The sequence below is a fragment of the Balaenoptera borealis genome (assembly GCF_965194805.1).
Source record: "Balaenoptera borealis genome assembly, chromosome: 12".
In the NCBI taxonomy this organism is placed as follows: domain Eukaryota; kingdom Metazoa; phylum Chordata; class Mammalia; order Artiodactyla; family Balaenopteridae; genus Balaenoptera; species Balaenoptera borealis.
The window spans coordinates 96,695,880-96,716,227 of NC_138869.1; the positions used below are offsets into that span (position 1 = coordinate 96,695,880).

General features: G+C 44.0%; 1 protein-coding gene across 3 annotated transcripts in view; it reads left to right on the plus strand.

Moving 5' to 3' along the window:
• The window catches only part of ATXN1 (ataxin 1), a 432,099-nt gene that overhangs the window by 206,184 nt on the left and 205,567 nt on the right, over positions 1–20,348 (plus strand). For all 3 annotated transcript variants that reach the window (XM_082345422.1, XM_082345423.1, XM_082345424.1), the window contains one exon: positions 1,238–1,295. The gene's annotated coding sequence lies outside the window, so the exon portion shown is untranslated. The remainder of the gene's footprint in view (positions 1–1,237; positions 1,296–20,348) is intronic.

Below are 20,348 nucleotides of genomic sequence, written 5' to 3' on the forward strand. Positions count from 1 at the left end.
GAGGCTGAATCCCCCATGCTCTGGGATTGTGTGAAATTTGCCAGTCTCGGGAGCTAGACTAGCACTGCCTCACCCGCTGCTGAACCTGCAAAGGCATCTTTAAAACAGTCTCTGGAAATTTTTAAAAACTTGGATCTTGCGCTTAGTCCCTTATGCGATGCAGATTAAACGGTCTGTGGCTGTCACACTGCCTTATCTCCCTTTGTCTTCCAGGCTTCCTCTTCCAGTGTGCCCATCGTCTCGGTTCTTTCCCACACTTTATCTCAGGCACTGTGGCTTCCTCGCGGGATTACTCCGTCCGCCTGATATGTGGCCCCCGGCGCCTCTGTGCCAGTCCACGTTCCCGTAGGAGCTTGCTTATGGATCCCCTTGGGATCGTGGACTTCAGTGGGGGATGCCTGGAGTTGCGGGTGCCCCATTTTGGGAGAAGGCAAAGTGACATGATGCGATGCTCTGGTTACTATGAAGACATCTTCATTTAGCTCCACTGTGGAGGTGCAGACACGACATTTTTAAAGATCCACCTAAAAAATGATTTCCCAGGCACCACAGTATATGTGGCGTATATATTGTATGGTCAGGCCATTCAAGATGGCTGTTCCCTTGCTCTCTACATCCCGTGCTCGACCAGGCTCGGCTTCACTCACATGACTATCCAATGCTCCTAATTATAGGCCTTAATCAGTAACTGCCTACGTGCTTGCCCCGCCCTAGCTGCTGGTTTCCCTGGTAACCGATGAGCCCACCTGGCCTCAATTCCCCCTATAAATGGTAGCCTCCCTCTCCGCTGAGGAGCTGAGAGTGTCGCCATGTGCTGTGTACCGTCTGCCGTACACAGTGGGGTGTGTCTCCAGGTTCTTTGTGTAGGACCCCCTCGTCCAGTAAGTCAGGTGTCTCTGTCGCCGTCTGTGGGCTCTCCCTTCCGTCTGGAGGCTGGGTAACCACAAGGCTTGCAGGCCTGCGGCGCCACGGCGCTCCTTTGTCAAAGGTTCACACATCTCGAGAGAAGAGAATCATGCGTGTGATTATTTTCTACATATTAATTGTTCAAAGCTCCGTCTTTCAAATTCAAGTAGTCAGCCAAGCAGTGGGCCGTCCACGTTCGTCAGACATGAATTGTGCACCTAGTAAGTACCAGAGGGCCAGGCGCTGGGATTTCTTATCTCTCCGGCCTGCGTACCTGTGCTGATTTATGGGATGGATTTAATGTTTTATTTTTAATCTCTTTCTCTTCCAGTTTTCCAAAGAAATTAGTCCGTTTTCTGGGTGAAGAGAAACCAATCTGTTTTCACAGGGTGAGTAATCCTTTGACTCCTTTATATATATTTTTTACTCACGTTACTTAGTAAGCGCTCGTTCTCTGGGAGTTTTCTGCTACCTGGAACCAAGAGACTCTGTACTCATTACATTTCCTCTTCCCTTTGGAGGGGAGGGTTTCCCCTGGTGTTTTTCTGCCATTTCTTTTGGCTGTTCACAGGTTTTGTCTCTTCTGAGTTGTTACCACCGTTACTATTACCTTGTTCAGCTTGCAGAGGGGATGAGATAGGAAGTTTCTTTCCGCACCCCCCCCACCCCCACCCCAGTGGCTGATGCACAGAAACACGGCCGTGGGCAAGGAGAACCCATTCATTTTGTTCATGTGACACACTGTTTTGTTTTAACACCACGACAGAGAATCATAGGATGTGAGCACTAAATGGGATGTTGTAGCTCATCTAGCAAAGTCCCTATGTACAGATGGGACAGCTGAGGCCCTGAGGGCTTCCCCCAACCCCGGCATCTCAGCCTAGATTATGAGAGAGGCATTTAACTCTCAGTTGCGTGGGGTCATGCCCTCCCCCATCACAACCCCACACAGAGCTGTCCTTTGAATCCCAATACCTTCTGGGGATACAGAGTTATAGGCAGTTCAACCTGATGTAATCCCGATAAACTAATACTAACCTCCCTCTAAGGCAAGTGTCAGGAGTGATGGTTGTTGCTACTTAACTTTCTAATAATCACACTTGGTTACTACCAAGAGAGGTTGATTGCATGGAGGTACCCAGAACGTTTCCATTTTGGACCTCATCTGAGAGGGCCTATTTTTTTGTTTCCTTTGTGCCTTTCCCAAACCACCGCATTTGCAATGCCCCGTCACGTGCTGAGACTCGGTGGTCCACCTGCTTTGCAGCTAGACGCCGAGGTGCACCTGCAGGTGCGTGCTGGCCAACTGCAGAGCGGCACGCCCCCCCACCTCAGGGCTGCCTGCACCTGCAGAGCGAGGCTTAACAGGTTTCTTGCATTGCTGTGCAAATTTGGCCCGCAGTCATAGACTCTCGGAGAAACATTTCTTCACTAAAAAAAAAAAATTACGCTTTGTACATGAGGGCGCAGTTGTGGGGTATTATGGCGAATATACAAATATGGGATCCCAGAAGGTGAACCTACCTGTGGTTCTTTTCGAGATGCCTGTGCCAGACCTGCCTCTGGATCATGTTCATTTAGGTTGATGATCTAGGTGCACTTATTTCCAAAACGTTCCATCTCCTCTAGAGATTGGCCTAAGTGTAGTATTGAGAGCCTGTGTCCATTATTTTATCCCACTTGTCAACTTAATCACTTTATCTTAACAAATGGGGGCTTCTCTTCTGCCCTTACTGGAGTCCTTGTAAAGGAACTTGACTTTCCTGCTTATCAGGGTACAGAGATAGTCTGCTTTCTACCAACGCACCGTATGGAATTTAGAACATGGATTGCTGATTCGCTGAGAGACCGTCTGCCTGCTTATTACTCTAAAATTGATCTCTCCTGTCTCCACATACTCTGTGTGCGTGAATTGTGCATTATTTGAAGTGTGAGCGTGAGGGTTTCCATTTCCTCATCTTATCCAAGAAAAGCCCAGAAAGTTTATCCCCAGAGCACACCAAAGTATAACATGGGACACTGAGGTCTGCTGCTGCCTAGGGAATCACAGGGTCTCTGTGGAACTAAGAGATTGATAAAGACTAAAGCAAGACACAGTTCAGGGCCTTAGGAAAGGGGGAAAGTGCTAAATTCCTTGCCTATTTTGTGCTATTCTTTAAGTAAAGAGTAAACTGGTAGAGAGGGGCGTGAGGTAAGAAATGGTAAAGCGATAAAATAAGGACCACCTGAACTCACGCCAACCACTTGTGGCAACTTCGGTTTCCTGCTGGGTCGTAAGTAGTTTGAAGTCGACAGTCAGGAGGCATCAAATCATTATCCCAAATACTACAAGCTGTTTGCTTTTACCAGTTGGGGGAAAACTAAGCACACACTGAAGCCGTGAGTTTTCGAAAAGCAACTCAGAGGCTGATCCCCATACCTTGGGTTTGTACCACACAGGTCCGCATGCTGCACGCGTGTCCGCCTTGTAAAAACTGTGTCGCTGGGCTCCAGCTCATGGTACGCGGGGTGGCTGGACCCGGGAACAAGGCTGCTGTTGTTTCCGAGCTCGAACAGTGCTCGGCCTCGATGGTGTCCCTTTAAGGGAAATCTAGGGAAATGCTCTTGCCAGCGCTGGGATTTTATTTGCTAGAGGCCAAGTAGCAATGGCATGTGTTGGTCCCATAGCAACATGTCTGTGCAGCCAGAAAAAATATAATGACTATGGCAGCCAGTGTATCCTGGGCAGGTTGAGCACAGCCCCGATGCCTCCTTTTATTTTCCACCTTATCCTGGCCTGCCTTTCCCCTCCTGTAGAGAGTGTGGGCTGCTATCTCTGCTATTAACACTTGCCTCCTGTTCCCACCGAGCTGGGGACTCGAGGAGGAGGAAGGCAGTGTCTGTAGTAAAATTCTGCAGGCCCCCGAGTGTGCCAGCAGAGCTGGCAGAACCTCCCTGCCTCAGCAAAGCCAAGTCAGCGGAGAGTCTGTCCTTTTCATCATCCCTGTGACCAAGCAGCCCTGGCAGGGTGGCTCAGTGGGCAGAGTACTTCCTGTATATGGCGGTCACCTGCTCCTGGCTGGAAAGTGGGCAGGGAAACAGAGCGGTGTGAGATCTAGGGAAACAGAGGACCCGTTTAATGTGCACCACGGGGATTGAGGAGACCCCTCCTGGGGCAGAGTGCAATGCCAGGCACGGTAGGGCTGCACCCAGAAATCAGTGCACATGGCACACCTTCTAGGAGCTTCCACCAGGGAGGCAGTTTCCAATTTCAGTCTCTCCAGTGGTGGGGGGTTGAGGTTTTAACATTTCTCTGATGTTTTCTCATCTCTAAGATCCTCCATGAAACCATTATAATCACTCTTGGTGTCAACAGATGCTTTTTTTCCCCTGAACTCCTGAAACATTTAAAAAATCTTTACCATCTATTTGACATTTGGTTTGTATTTCCTTTTTTAATACATAATGCTTTGTGGGCCTGAACTGTCTTTCTAGGTAGAGGGTAAGGCCTTCAAGGTCAGGAACCATCTATCTTTCTCTTCATCTGTTTTTTATTTTTTTCTCTAATGCTCAGAACTGAGCCCTGTAGATAGTAACCATACGTTAATATTTCTTCATGATAACATTATAGTCTCATCCAGTCTCATAAGGAAGCTTTGAGGCAAGTGTGTAAATATACTATGTTCTTTTAAATTCTTCAGAGAAAAGATAAATTCAAGAAATTCTTTAACTGCTGTTGTTTTAAAAAAACATGTAGATATGAAATCACAAGGTAAGAATATCTAAAGACTTCACATTTCCTCTTCTTCCTCTTTGTGGCTACTGACCATGACCTGTGTACCATAGGGTTTCACAGTGGCACTGAAGTCATCCCCCCGCCTTCTTCTCCCCCAGTATTCACTACTTCAGTTGAATTAGCCTTATTATACCTTTTGGGCCAGGCCTCTCAGCCAAACCCCTAGCCATGTCTTCGGAGCTATTAAGTAAGAGATTGGAAGGATTTTTCATTAAGGTTGACAGGTTTGATAGATTAGGATAGTGGTTCCTAATTTAGTTTTGAGGTCTGTTGGAGGAGGGAAGGTTTTTATTGTATAAAAACCTTTATCTTCAAAGAGTACTCTTCCCTTCCCAAGTCCTGAGCCAACTGAGAACCAAGACAAGTGTAATCATAAGGCAGATGGAGCCAGCGTGCACCTCGGTGACTGATGACAGTTAACTGAGTTAGAAGCTGTATCTTAGAACCAAAAAGAGCTTCCCAACTCATTCTCTAGTCTGGGCCCGATCACAGTCTACCTGCAGGAAAGTTTTGGGTCTGTAGGCCACTGTCTGCGTGAAGAAGGAAGGAAAAAGAGACCCCAGTTCTATGCACCACCCCCACCCCTGTGCTCAACATTTTAACTCTATACCCAGTGGTGGATTAACCCTATCCAGTGGAGTTAGTTTCCCAAGGAGAGGCATGGTCCACGCTGGGTTTAGCCTCGAGCCTGCTACCTCACTCCACATCCTTGGGAAAGAAAAAGGATGACGTAAAAGGCCAGGAGGGCTTCGAGAAAATCCTTCCCATAGAAAACAGAGGAATGGAGTGTGCTGTTGGCCTCTGGCTCTGCTCTCATCTCTCACTCTCCACACTTTGGTCCCCAGTCTCCCTCTGACCATTCTCACCCACTGGGTTTTCTCCGTAGCTCCTTGGTTCGTCTATGTTTACTGGTTTATTGTTAGTCTCCTCTTTTTGAACGTTAGTGAAAGCAGAAACCTCATTAACTGCTGTATCGCAGTACTTAAAGCTATACATGCACATAAGAGGCATTTGATTAAACCTTTGAATACATAAATAAATGTTTTTTGGGGTTTTTTTTTTTGTTTTTTTAAAATTTATTTATTTATTTTTGGCTGTGTTGGGTCTTCGTTTCTGTGCGAGGGCTTTCTCTAGTTGCGGCAAGCGGGGGCCAATCTTCATCGCGGTGCGCAGGCCTCTCACTATCGCGGCCTCTCTTGTTGCGGAGCACTGGCTCCAGACACGCAGGCTCAGTAATTGTGGCTCACGGGCCCAGTTGCTCCGCGGCATGTGGGATCTTCCCAGACCAGGGCTCGAACCCATGTCCCCTGCACCGGCAGGCAGATTCTCAACCACTGCGCCACCAGGGAAACCTAAATAAATGTTTTTATGCCTCTTCTCACATTTAATTGTCTGGATGTCCTTGTGCCCCATCTTGCCTGGCACATTCCCATTCATATCATAACACTCAGTTCATCTGTCAGTTCTCTGTGGAATCTTCCAGCTTCCCTTCTTCCAAGGAGAAGGAGCACGTTTTTGTTTGTAACCAGTTGCCAGGAGTTGTGTGTGTGTGCGTGCATTTCTGTATCTTCTTTGAGTGTGTACACCTGTGTGTGCTCTCTTTCTGGATCTGGTTCTGTAACACTTCAGTTCACTTATTTGTTTATATATTTATCACCTTTACCTGGATTATAAACTCCTTGGGAACTGGGAAACCCCTTATTTGTCCCTGTTTCTGTAATATCTGCCATGTAGTAGGTGCTCAGTAAATGTAAATGATATTAGCCCTCTTTACCACATGCCAGGTACTGCTGTGTTTTAGTGCTTAAAACAACTTTCTAAGTACTTCCGTGTATTAATGTATGTAATCCTCACAACAAGCTTACCAGATACATTTTTAACTCTCACAGATAAGGAAACTGGGGCATAGAGAGTTGAGGTGACTAGCCTGTGGTCTCACAGCTAGTCTGTTTCTATAGCTGTTACTGTCTGCCGATTCTCAGAGAAGGACCGTATAGACGGACGAATGAATGCCTAAATGGGAACCCTAGAAGCCCAGATGCATATCGTTAAACAGGGCCACAGTAAGAAATGATCACCAAGCCAACCTGTGATTAGCCATGGTTGATGTAGGTCCCTGGATGAATCCCTAAAGTTTTATAGTAGCTATTGTGCTTAATTCCTAATTATCCATGCCAGCAGAGTGGTATTAGTTAGTGAAAGTAAATAATTGTCATTATATTTGGGGGATTATTTCTTAATGGGAAAATTGTTAAATCATCAATTACGAGTTACAGTTGCTCTGTGTAAGGCTCACTGCTAAATTTGAGGAGAAATGGGAGGTCAGAGGAAGTGAGTTGGAGGGTGAAAAGGAGAACCCAAGAGTATAAACTAAGGTTGTTGTGTTTAACAGGCTCTTGCTTAGTTGAAGAGGTGCGATGACAGGTAAAGTTAAGGAAATCAAAAGAAGTAAAGGGCAGTCAATATGAGAATGATCACGAGGCATAACTACACATGATTAATTGCCAAATGGTGATAGTAGAGAAAAGGAAAGCCATCGTGTTAGTCAGGATAGGATGGGCCTCATGCTTCAGAGAGTCAATCCTGAACTCTCACTGGCTTAAGCAAGGAGAAGTTTCCTTCTCCCCCATCCAGCGTGCGCTGTGAATCTGGTCCTCCACGCATGGCTCCCCGATGCAGGCTGCGTGGGTCTTTTCATCCTACCATCTAGAGACCTCCCTGTGGTCACAGGGGGAGAGAGAAAACTAGGAGAATTACACCAGCGATGAAATGGCTTCAAAGCTTTGCCCTGGACAGGGCATGTGCCACCTGCTATGTCCTAGACAAGGCATTCAGCCTTTTATACATAAGCTCCCACCTTCCCAATCCTCTCATGCCTTTTTGTATTTCTCCCACCCAGCACACTGTAGGTGCTCCATGAATATCTGTAGGGTGAAGGAATGAGTGAACGTAGCAATGAATTGTCACTCGTGACTGATTGTGTTTATAACAGGAATGCACGTGACAGCCCCCGAACCCAGACTTGGAAAAACTAAGCCTGGCTTGAAGATGTTGATTAAAATGAAAAGAGCATTATTTAAAAAAAAAACAAACAAAAAACAGAGCTGATATTGATTAGCCACGGTGAGTGGAAAATCATGAAGACATAAACAGATTAAATCCAGTCTAGCTGGTGGTTGAGCTCCTGATAAAGCCCAGCCTTTCATGCTTCAGCCCTATCTCGGCCCTGTCACTGTCTGTCCCCAGTGTGAAGTTCATGTGTTACCTGGCGCCAGCTGCCCTTCTAGCCTTGTTCCTCCTGAACCAGGTAGAGATTACTGTCCTCATTTTAAAACAAAGCAACTGAATTAAGGAGAGGTTAACCTGTCCAGGATGCTGCCGTGATTCCAGCCCAGGTGTGTTTGACTGCACCGCACCGTCTCTCCCCCGCGTCGGGCTCTCTCACACGTGCACCTGCTGCCTCCAGTCCTGGGGTCTGGCAGACGGCAGCATCCACCTCCAGATCCATGGAGAAGGGGGTTCCAGCCAGGGGCAAAGCATAGCTGAGCCAAGCATAGCAGCCGAATGTGAAAAATAAGTTGGAAGCTCTGTGTGTGAATCAATATGGAAAGCGGTATGCTCATAGAGAGTGGGGCAGATTGCACTGGAAAGGCAGGGAGGGGTCACAGCACATGTGTCAGACCAAAGAACGGGGCCTCTCAACCACGTCTCTGTGTGTCGTATTTGATCAAGAGAAACCTGAATGCTGGGAGTACCAGTGATCACAGCCACTAACAGATTCCTAGAAAATGGGACTTGTGTCTGGTTTGGGGGGTGGTGGTCGGTGGAGACGGAGGGGCCCTGCCTGTCATTGTTTTAATGTGGGCAGGGCAGTGCTGTGGAGAGGGTCCTGAACTGAGGGTTCGTAATCACTGGAGATCTTTCGGCAAGCTGGTGATGGGACCAACCATGTTTCAGTGAGATTAGCTTTACAACTGTGTTCACGGCCCAGGAGACGGTGGGGAGAAAACCAGAGACGGGGGCCCTGGTTGGGAGGTTATTACAGGCGAAAGGAGATAAGACTTTGAAAACTTGGGAGCATTATGAAGGGACAGGTGTGGTTGACACTACAAGGAAAGAATTGACCAAAACAGGATGATTGTGTGGACGTAAGAAACAAGGGGAGGAGTTGGAGGTAACTGACTTTTTGAGCCCAGGTGGCTATTGAAGGTGTCCTATGTTATATATTTTTTGAGCTTATTTTAGTAACACTGTTGTTCTGTGAGTTGAGACTTCTTGGGTAGAATTGGGGGTAGCCTTAGACCAAGATAAGCCCCCTTTGAGTAACTGAGTATCGTCTTAACCCCAACCTTATCTCTTCCTGCCCTGCTCTCCCCAAGGTTTAGGATCAATTCTTAAATCAGCAGCAAAGTCATCAGGCTGCAATTTCATCTCCGTCCTGGCCCTCTAGTGGAGATAATGGCTTAAACGTGGCCCGTTTAAACGTAGAATTAAATGTTGCAGCATCTAGCCCCTGATGAGAGAGGGCTCACCGGCCACGCTGTGAGAACTGTCTTTCTCTCCTGCTCGTTTGACTCGTTACCAGCCTCAAGCTCCCCATAGCTCTGGGAAACACGTGGCAACATTTTGCTGGTTGGTCAAGTTTTTGCAAGCTGACAATTCATCTGAGCTTCACAAGGCCACTGCACATTGCTTTCTTGGTCATTTTAGTCTGACGGAGAGTGCCAGTTTTGATAGAAAGGAGAAAGAAGGCTGATGCGAGAGAGGGGGAACGTTTTGCATTCCCATTTTACTTTCTGGGACTAGTCGTGTCACATTTCATAGGCGCCTGTCTCTAGTGGCAGAGGACAGTCTAATGAGAGAAGCTAAATTGTATGCAGTTCACACACCTCAACTCTTAGCTCCCAAGAACCAGAGTGGGTGCTGAGTCCCTGGGATTCAGGAGTCCATCAGCCCCAGGTCTCTTTTCCTTGAATATAGGCTGGAGTTGGAGAGATGCTAGCAGGGGAGAAGAAAAATCCTAACCTCCTGCCTTTCTTTTCTGCTTTCTGTGTGGGTCTGGGAAGCTGGCACCTCTGGCCAGAGGTGCAGAAAGTGTGATAGAGGAGGAGGGCTTCAGGTTGCCGTCCCTCTCCCTGGAATGCCCTTGGCCCTTCTGACACTGCCCTTGGTGGGTAGACCTTCCTGCTTGCCCTAGTTGACAAGTGAACTGCTCTTCTCTATGAAAGCTTTGCCCCTTCTCCAATCTGAGCAAGGAGTAGGGCCCTGCTTCGAGTGGGAGACACTTGGCATTCCCTATCATTTCAAGCCCTCTTACCAGCCCATAAAATCACCACAGTTTGTTAGATTGATTCTTAAGATTCCTTTGAAATAGCAAGATGATCGGAAACCTCTATCATGTTGGGATGGGGGAGGGTGTACATTGAAACAGAAAGGCTGAACTATTTATAGATTGTGATGTATTATGTTTCAGGGAGAAGGTGGAAGTCAGCTTTGTTCCCCATCTTGTATAGTTTCAAGAGTAGTTTCTCACTTGTTACTAGAAGACTAAACATTTCGAGTCTCCAGTGATATCTATATTCTTTTGATGTACTTTGCAGAGGAACTCAAGCAGGAACAGGCTTCAGAGTAAGCTAACTAAAGCATTGTGGGCTTTTGATCACTTTCTATTAGCATGAACAGTAATCTCTGTCCTGTCGGATTTTGTTTGGAAGGGCGTTTGCTGTTTAATGAAGATAAACATGTTGCTGGGTATTTAATACGTCTTCTCAACTCAGGGACTGAAAAATTCATACGTGAGATTAGCCCTGTTGCCAGAGAGGGGATTTTCAGTGTCCCAAACATTTCTCTAGCCATTGGCTGAACTTTTGAAATGTGCTTGTGCTAAAAAGAACAGATACTGAACAGATATGTCATTTACAAAGCCTTCTGTTTCAATGTTGAATCCCAGGGGCCTTTCAGCCACGTTGTTTTTATGTAATATTTGGTCAAAGGAAACCTGAGTGTAAGGAGGACACGTGATCACAGCCACTAACAAATTCCTAGAAAGTGATGCGTGTTGTTTGTTGCTGGTTAGATGGTGGCCGTGTGGGGCAGGGGGTCTGAGCCGCTTTTCTTGTCACTGTTTTAATGCATATTCTGCTGTTCCTACTGACTCCGGCTTTGGCTCTTGCTCTGACTTGCAGGAGGGAGAGTGTAACTGCCCTTCTTGGTGTCTGAAAACCTACGGGGAGAAATCTGAGAAGGCAGGTCGCAGGGCCAGCCATAGACTTTGCTCAGCCCATTCTGTTGCTCTTTGCTTGCTGACATATCGGGAGAAAAAAAAAAAGGCTTGGGTTCTAAAGTTGATTCTGTCTTAAGACAAGAGTGCCTTTTAAATGTTTAGAACTTGGAAATGCTGTTTTTAAAATAAATTTAGTATTTGAAAAACAGGTGTCCAAGGAGTACAGATTCCTAATTGAAAGAGAACAGTAAGCAAAGCAGTTGCTTCCCTGTTAACGTAAAGTGCATTCCTTTCCCATAGAGTTGAGGGGAGGATGGGAGATGTGCCTGTTGTCGCATGCAGCTGTCTCCAGGTTCTGTGACCATTGTAGATTCCACGGCTCCACATTAGAGTCACTTGTGTCCTCTGCAGGAGTTATTTAGGGCCACGCAGACAAGTGGTGCTTTCTGAGGAAGGGGGACCGTGTATTAAAACTCTGTAGTAAAACCTTTCCTATCAGCCTGGGTGGCAGAACTTCTGAGGGTGAGAACATTCCTGTCGCCGTGAGGCTGAGTGGAGGGGGTGCCCCGTGTGTTCTGCTGCCAGCTCACACCTGGCTGCCTTGGGGCATCCTGTCCCGCCACTAGACTTACTCTCGAGTCTGCACAGAGATCAGAGGGGCCTGGTGAGGAGAAAGATGGGAGCAAGGTCAGAGCCGCACACTTAGCAGCTCAGGTGCAGGAGGAAGCCAGGCCACCTGGGAGGGTCCTCTGGCGGTGGGTCAGCCACTCAGGCAGCGTGGTGGCCTGAGACTGACCTTCCCACCCCTGCTGGTGCTCCTCAGGGTTGATCCTGTTTGCTCCAAGCCTCCGCAGCCTCAGGTCTCTGTCCCCTGCTCCCTGAAAGCCACTTCTGCAGCGGGTGTATTAATTTGAATTTCTGAGAATCATGAGTGAGCAGTTTGGAGAAGAAGGTAGATGCTCCAGGCTTCTTGTGTGGCTGGGATGGTTGTGAGAGAGAAAGGAAAAGTGAATAAAGGAAGTCAAGGACCTGCAGGCAATGTCATTGTCAACCCCTAGTCCTGCAATAGACTCGAGCTTATTCACTTAGCGTCTCTTGGGTTACAGGACAAAGGAGGTTAGGGATAAGTCCTATCATGGAAGTTGTTAGATGCCTGTCCATTTATGAGGGGGAGTGGACGATAGAGGCGGGTGCCCTGTAAATTCCCATGCACGTTTTCTCCTGTTCAAAGTATGAAGTCAGGATAATTTGATTCGCGTGCGGATGCCCCCTAGTGGCCAGCACGGGGCCCTTGAAGAAGGACGGTCCCGACTGCCACGGCCTCCCATCCCCAAGGAAACGAAACACCCACTTCACAGGAGTTGAGTGTCACATCAAGTCTGTATTTCCTTACTACGCTTTGTCTACCACGTAGGAAAAAAATCCAAAGCATTGTTACAGAACAGAGAAAGAAGTGCTATTGCTACACCAAAGGAGGAGAACTCTTAGGTCTGTAGCACATCTGTATTATAAGTCTACTGGATGTGACAGAAGACTCTTTAAAGCTTTGATGTAAATATTTTCACGGCCAACTGATGCACTAAAGGAGAATTATACTATTGGCAGTAGTGGGCAAGTCCTCTGCTGGCTTCCTACCCTTAAGTAGACAAGTTTTATAAAACTTCAAAATTTTCTCAGCCATTTAGTTGGCCAAGGCAAAATTTGTTTTCCTCACGCAGAAGGTTGATATATATAGTTAACCTTCCGGTTGCTGACTATAGAGCTTTATTATAGTCTTATATACGAAAGCCTTATTCACTCATGATTATCTTCTGAATGAATTGTGTAAATTCTGTTTCTGATGAATTTTTTTTCTAGTCAGTTCAACCAGTCAAGTTTGAAATGAGTGGCTAGTGTGAGCTTGATCAAGTGCATAGGAATCACCTGGGGGTCTTGTTAAAATGCAGTTTCTGACCCTCTAGGGCTGAGGTGAGGCCCAAGATTCTGGATTTCTAAGAAGCTCCCAGGTGATGCCAAAGACCGCACTTAGAGAAACAAAATAATAGTTGAGTAGCAAGGTGGTAGGTGATGCAGTCTGTGTCCTCCAGAATCTTATGAGCTAAACAGGGACTGGAAAAAGTATACAAGTAATTAGGGCATAAGACAGAACATAATGAAATATACAGTGAAAGTAAAAACATGCTTTAGGGAGTTAGAGATGGAAATGATCACTTCTGATTGGGAAGATCTGGAAATTTTTCATGGAGAAGGTGATTTTTGAAATTGGAGTTGAGTTTTGGGTTAGTCTGCAGCAGTGGTGGGTAGGGGTGGTGAAGGCAAATGAGTCAAAAAGCATAGATTCTGGAAAATGAAGAGTATGTCCAAGGAACAAGCAGCAGCCCGTTTGCCTGGCGTGGGGAAGGTATGAGATACAGTTGGAAAAGTAAGTAGAAGTGATACTATGGACTGTCGGGTAGTGTAGGATGAGAACTCTGGACTAAAATCAAGTAGATTTTAGTTTGTTTGTAGATTTTCTGATGATGCCCATTCTAACTGGTGTGAGGTGATAACCGCATTATAGTTTTGTATTTCTCTAATAATTAGTGATGTTGAGCAGCTTTTCATGTGCCTCTTGGCCATCTGTATATCTTCTTTGGAGAAATGTCTATTTAGGTCTTCTGCCCATTTTTTGATTGGGTTGTTTGTTTTTTTAATATTGAGTTGCATGAGTTGTTTATATATTTTGGAGATTAATCCTTTGTCCGTTGATTTGTTTGCAAATATTTTCTCCCATTCTGAGGGTTGTCTTTTTGTCTTGTTTGTAGTTTGCTTTGCAAAAGCTTTTAAGTTTCATTAGGTCCCATTTGTTTATTTTTGTTTTTATTTCCATTACTCTAGGAGGTGGATCAAAAAAGATCTCGCTGTGATTTATGTCAAAGAGTGTTCTTCCTATGTTTTCCTCTAAGAGTTTTATAGTGTCCAGTCTTACATTTAGGTCTTTAATCCATTTTGAGTTTATTTTTGTGTATGGTGTTAGGGAGTGTTCTCATTTCATTCTTTTACATGTAGCTGTCCAGTTTTCCCAGCACCACTTATTGAAGAGACTGTCTTTTCTCCATTGTATACCCTTGCTTCCTTATAGATTAGTTGACCATAGGTGTGTGGGTTTGTCTCTGGGCTTTCTATCCTGTTCCATTGATCTATATTTCTTTTTTTGTGCCAGTACCATATCATATTGTCTTGATTACTGTAGTTTTGTAGTATAGTCTGAAGTCAGGGAGTCTGATTCCTCCAGCTCCGTTTTTTTCCCTCAAGACTGCTTTGGCTATTCGGGGTCTTCTTTTGTGTCTCCATACACATTTTAAGATTTTTTTGTTCTAGTTTTGTTTAAAAAAAAAAAATGCCGCTGGTAATTTGATAGTGATTGCATTGAATTTGTATATTGCTTTGGGTAGTATAGTCATCTTCACAATATTGTTTCTTCCAATCCAAGAACATGATATGTCTCTCCATCTGTTTGTGTCATCTTTGATTTCTTTCATCAGTGTCTTATAGTTTTCTGAGTTACAGGTCTTTTACCTCCCTAGGTAGGTTTATTCCTAGGTATTTTATTCTTTTTGTTGCAGTGGTAAATGGGATTGTTTCCTTAATTTCTCTTTCTGATCTTTCATTTTTAGTGTATAGGAATGCAAGAGATTTCTGTGCATTAATTTTGTATCCTGTAACTTTACCAGATTCATTGATTAGCTCTAGTAGTTTTCTGGTGGCATCTTTAGGATTCTCTTTGTATAGTATCATGTCATCTGCAAACAGTGACAGTTTTACTTCTTCTTTTCCAATTTGTATTCCTTTTATTTCTTTTTCTTCTCTGATTGCCGTGGCTAGGACTTCCAAAACTGTGTTGAATAATAGTGGTGAGAGTGGACATCCTTGTTTTGTTCCTGATCTTAGAGGAAATGCTTTCAGTTTTTCACCATTGAGAATGATGTTTGCTGTGGGTTTGTCGTATATGGCCTTTATTATGTTGAGGTAGGTTCCCTCTATGCCCACTTTCTGGAGAGCTTTTATCATAAATGGGTGTTGAATTTTGTCAAAAGCTTTTTCTGCATCTGTTGAGATGATCATATGGTTTTTATTCTTCAATTTGTTAATATGGTGTATCACATTGACTGATTTGCATATATTGAAGAATCCTTGCATCCCTGGGGATAAATCCAACTTGATCATGGTGTATGATCCTTTTAATGTGTTGTTGGATTCTGTTTGCTAGTATTTTGTTGAGGATTTTTGCATCTATCTTCATCAGTGATATTGGTCTGTAATTTTCTTTTTTTGTAGTATCTTTGTCTGGTTTTGGTATCAGGGTGATGGTGGCTTCATAGAATGAGTTTGGGAGTGTTCCTTCCTCTGCAATTTTTTGGAAGAGTTTGAGAAGGATGGGTGTTAGCTCTTCTCTAAATGTTTGATAGAATTCACCTGTGATGCCATCTGGTCCTGGACTTTTGTTTGTTGGAAGATTTTTTTTTTTTTTTTTTTTTATTTATTTTTGGCTGCGTTGGGTCTTCGTTGCTGCACACAGGCTTTCTCTAGTTGTGGCGAGCAGGGGCTACTCTTCGTTGTGGTGCGCAGGCTTCTCATTGTGGTGTCTTCTCTTGTTGCGGAGCACGAGCTCTAGGCACGCAGGCTTCAGTAGTTGTGGCACGTGGGCTCCGTAGTTGTGGCTCGCGGGCTCTAGAGCGCAGGCTCAGTAGTTGTGTGTGGCATACGGGCTTAGTTGCTCCATGGAATGTGGGATCTTCCTGGACCAGGGCTCGAACCCGTGTCCCCTGCATTGGCAGGCGGATTCTTAACCACTGCGCCACCAGGGAAGTGTTTGTTGGAAGATTTTTAATCACAGTTTCAATTTCATTACTTGTGATTTGTCCATATTTTCTGTTTCTTCCTGGTTCAGTCTTGGAAGGTTATACCTTTCTAAGAATTTGTCCATTTTTTCCAGGTTGTCCATTTTATTGGCATAGAGTTGCTTGTAGTAGTCTCTTAGGATGCTTTGTATTTCTGTGGTGTCCGTTGTAACTTCTCCTTGTTCATTTCTAATTTTATTGATTTGAGTCCTCTCCCTCTTTTTCTTGATGAGTCTGGCTAAAGGCTTATCAATTTTGTTTATCTTCTCAAAGAACCAGCTTTTAGTTTTATTGATCTTTGCTATTGTTTTCTTTGTTTCTATTTCATTTATTTCTGCTCTGATCTTGATGATTTCTTTCCTTCTGCTAACTTTGGGTTTTGTTTGTTCTTCTTTTTCTAGTTCCTTTAGGTGTAAGGTTAGATTGTTTATTTGAGGTTTTTCTTGTTTCTTGAGGTAGGCTCGTATTGCTATAAACTTCCCTCTTAGAACTACTTTTGCTGCATCCCATAGGTTTTGGATCATTGTTTCGTTGTAATTTGTCTCTAGGTATAAGTGTTCTCCAGTTTGTGAGTCACTCACCCAGCAGTTATGGGATTTGATTTTATTGTGATTGCACCCCTCCTACCGCCTCATTGTGGCTTCTCCTTTGTCTTTAGATGTGGGGTATGTTTTTTGGTGAGTTCCAGTGTCTTCCTGTCAATGATTGTTCAGCAGTTAGTCGTGATTCTGGTGCCCTTGTAAGAGGGAGTGAGTGCACGTCCTTCTGCTCTGCCATCTTGAACCAATCTCCATCCTTGTGCTTCGTCTAAAATAGCTTCTTACCCTGCTTTGCTCTTTTCATGCCACTTTTTGCTATCTGACATTATGATTTTTTATTTGTGCCAAGTATGGCAAGTAGGGCCAAGCCTTGCCCTCAAGGAGCTTATAGTCAACTGGTAGAGGTAGACAATAAACATGTAAATGAATAAATATAATGAGAAATGAAGGAAAAATGAGAAAAAATAACAAGGGGGAGGGATGGAGCCACTTTAGCTTGGGTGGGAAGGAAAAGCCTGGCTTAGGAGATGACATTAACCTGAAGATAGGCAGAGCAACTGGCATATGCAAAAGCCTTGAGATGAGAAGTGCTTGGCACATTCAAAGAACCTGAACTTGAACCCATGTGGCTGAAGACCAGGGTGAGTTAGAGGGCTATGAAGTTAGAGTTGGCAAGCCACAGATAGTGAAGAGCCTTGGAACTGACAAGGAGGTTCGATTCTGTCAAGTACCTGGACAGTCACGTGAGGGCTTAAACACGCAGGGTGGGTTAGAGGATGGCAAGAAAGCAGGGAACGGGGAAGGAAAACCTGTAGTTGGCCTGAGAGGAAGTGATAGTGGTTTGGACTTGAATGGTGGTAGCAACATCAGAGAGAGGTAGGTGAGTTCAAGACGCATGTATTCTCAAGGTCAGCTGTGCAGGACTTGTAGTTTTCTGATGTGGATGAAGGATAGGGACGTGGTCACCAGGATAATTCCCAGGTTTCTGGCTTGAGCAAGTAAGGAAATGAATGTGTCACTCACAGAGATGGGGAGAACAGGCACAGAACAGAATTTTGAAAATGTTGAGTTTAAGGTGTACATGAGACATTGTTTTTTTTTTTTTTAATGTGGTGGAATACAGAATTTGCCATCTTAATCATTTTAAGGTGTTAAGTATGTATGTGTTGTGCCACCAATCTCCAGAACTCTTTTCATCTTGTAAAACTGAAACTCCACATTCATTAAATAATAACTTGCCATTCTTCTCCCCCTGGCAAGCACCGTTTAACTTCCTGTCTCTATGAAGTTGACTACTCTCAATATATCATGTAAGTGGATTCTAGATACCATGTAAGTATTTGTCCTTTTGGGACTGACTTATTTTACTTAGCACAACTTTCATAAGGTTCACCCATACTGTAGCGTATGTCAGAATTTCCTTCCTTTTTAAGGCTCAATAATATTCCACTGTACGTATATACATTTTGTTTATTCACACTTGGGTTGCTTTCACCTTTTGGTTTTTGTGAATAATGTTGCTATGAACATGTGTGTACAAATATCTGTTCAAGTTCCTGCTTTCAATTCTTTGGGAAAATACCCAGAAGTACAACTGCTGGATTGTATGGTAATTCTATTTTTAATTTTTTGAGGAGCCATTGTACTGTTTTCCACAATGGCTTCACCATTTCACATTCCTACCAACAGTGCACAAAGGTTCCACTTTCTCCACATCCTTGCCAGTGCTTGTTTTCTGTGTTTTTGGTAGTAGCTATCTTAAGGGGTGTGAGGTGGTGAGACATTCTTTTTAGTAGATATTTCAGGTAGGGTGTTCTGTCTTCAGATCTACAGATCAAGAAGAGGTTTGGGTGTGAGATACAAATTCAAATTTAAGCTATCATCCATCCTTTCAGTGAGTTTTTTTTTGCCAACTTGACTGTAAACATTTTTTTTTTAAATAAATTTATTTATTTATTTTTGGCTGCATTGGGTCTTTGTTGCTGTGTGGGCTTCTCACTGTGGTGGCTTCTCTTGTTGTGGAGCATGGGCTCTAGGCACACAGGCTTCGGTAGTTGTGGCTCACTGGCTTCAGTAGTTGTGGCTCGCGGGCTTTAGAGCGCAGGGTCAGTAGTTCTGGCACTACGGGCTTAGTTGCTCCACGGCATGTGGGATCTTCCCGTATCAGGAATCGAACCCATGTCCCCTGCATTGGCAGGCGGATTCTTAACCACTGCACCACCAGGGAAGCCCGACTGTAAACATTTTAAGAAGTTAGAGATTCAGCTCAAAGAATCAGATTTGTACTTAAACTATTTAGCCTCACAAGCATGTTTTTTTTTTTTTTTTTTTTTTTAATTTATTTATTTTTGACTGTGTTGGGTCTTTGTTGCTGTGCACGGGCTTTCTCTAGTTGCAGCGAGCGGGGGCTACTCTTTGTTGCAGTGTGCGGGCTTCTCATTGTGGTGGCTTCTCTTGTTGCGGAGCACGGGCTCTAGGCACGCGGGCTTCAGTAGTTGTGGCTCGCGGGCTCTAGAGTGCAGGCTCAGTACGTGTGGCGCACGGCCTTAGTTGCACCGCGACATGTGGGATCTTCCCGGACCAGGGCTTGAACCTGTGTCCCCTGCATTGGCAGGTGGATTCTTAACCACTGCGCCACCAGAGAGGCCCACAAGCATGTTTTGAAGTCATAGTAGATGAACTTAAAAACATTCCTTTTTTTTCTACTTTCATATTAGTTTTGTAAACAAAAATGATTTGTTTACAACTTCGTAGTGCTAGTGTCTTTGTCATCTTTTGAACCACTTTATAAGTAATCTGATATAGCATTCCAGGGCAGGTTATCTTGACTTCCATCTAAGTCCTTTGAGATACACATATGTTTTGAATCTGTGTGTGATGCTGTCCCCAAGAATTTTATGCCAAGCAACAAGTACCCATGTCTATATCTATTGATTACATTTTAAATACCTTTCCAGCCAAAACAAATCACATAGCCAAGCTCAGTTAATGTGAACATGGATACAAGGAGGCATGATATATTGGGGACCATTACTATAACAATATGGGTACCAAACAATATTGAGAGAGTTGTTTTCTATCCTTCCAGTGAGTATGTATTTACAAACTATACAACTTAACCACTTAACTGTGTTGCTTTAGAAAGCAATCTTTAAAATGCCTTTTATTTAATGTGACATTCATTCTTTTCAACTGTAAAGTCATACTCCCAAGAATAATTACTAGCTAAATCTGTTTTCTTCCTTTAAAAGAAAAAAACAGCAATGCTGCTAGGTGACTTTGTAAGCATGCAAAAGTAGCTTTGATGGAGATGGTTTCAAGGGAATGTTTTCTATAGAGAGTACTTTGTTGTTTAAAATAATGTTTAAGAGAGCAACAAATAATATGATAAGCTTTCTGTGGACTCAAAAATTAAGGGAACTCAATCTTTTCTGAGGGATACATTTGTGAAAAACCTTCGCCTTATACTCAGGCATCCATTGTCAATTATAAACTTGGCTTTGGAGACTTCAGTGTAAGGAAGTTTCCATACAGTGAAAGTTCTTAAACACTTAAGTAGTGATTGAGCCCATTTCTCATAAAGGTTTGCTAAGAAAAATACTTGTCCTGCCTGTTTGAAGTTCAGTCTTTCCTAGAGGTGTAAGAAACCATTCAAGGTTCATTCTGACTTTGCAAAGCTGACCCATCTGTCCATCCATTTATTTCTTCATTAATTTCAAGCACCTTCTATAGTTTAGAGAATTTCTAAGCACAGTGTAATAGAAAAGCTTTATTTTTATCAGTGTGGTCAACAAAGAGAGGAATAGCGACAAATATTAAACCAAAAAGATTTGTATTGCTATTACCTCAAAAATTGGACAAATCCGTATTAAAAGTTCTTAACCAAATCTCAGAGATTTGATTTAGGAATTCCATTATATTTTAAGACTCAAAGCATGATGATCTGTTTCTGCAGTGATAATTTGGATAAGGAAGAGAGGGTTCTAAAGAAGTAGCCTTAATATATAATATGGGAGGAATATATG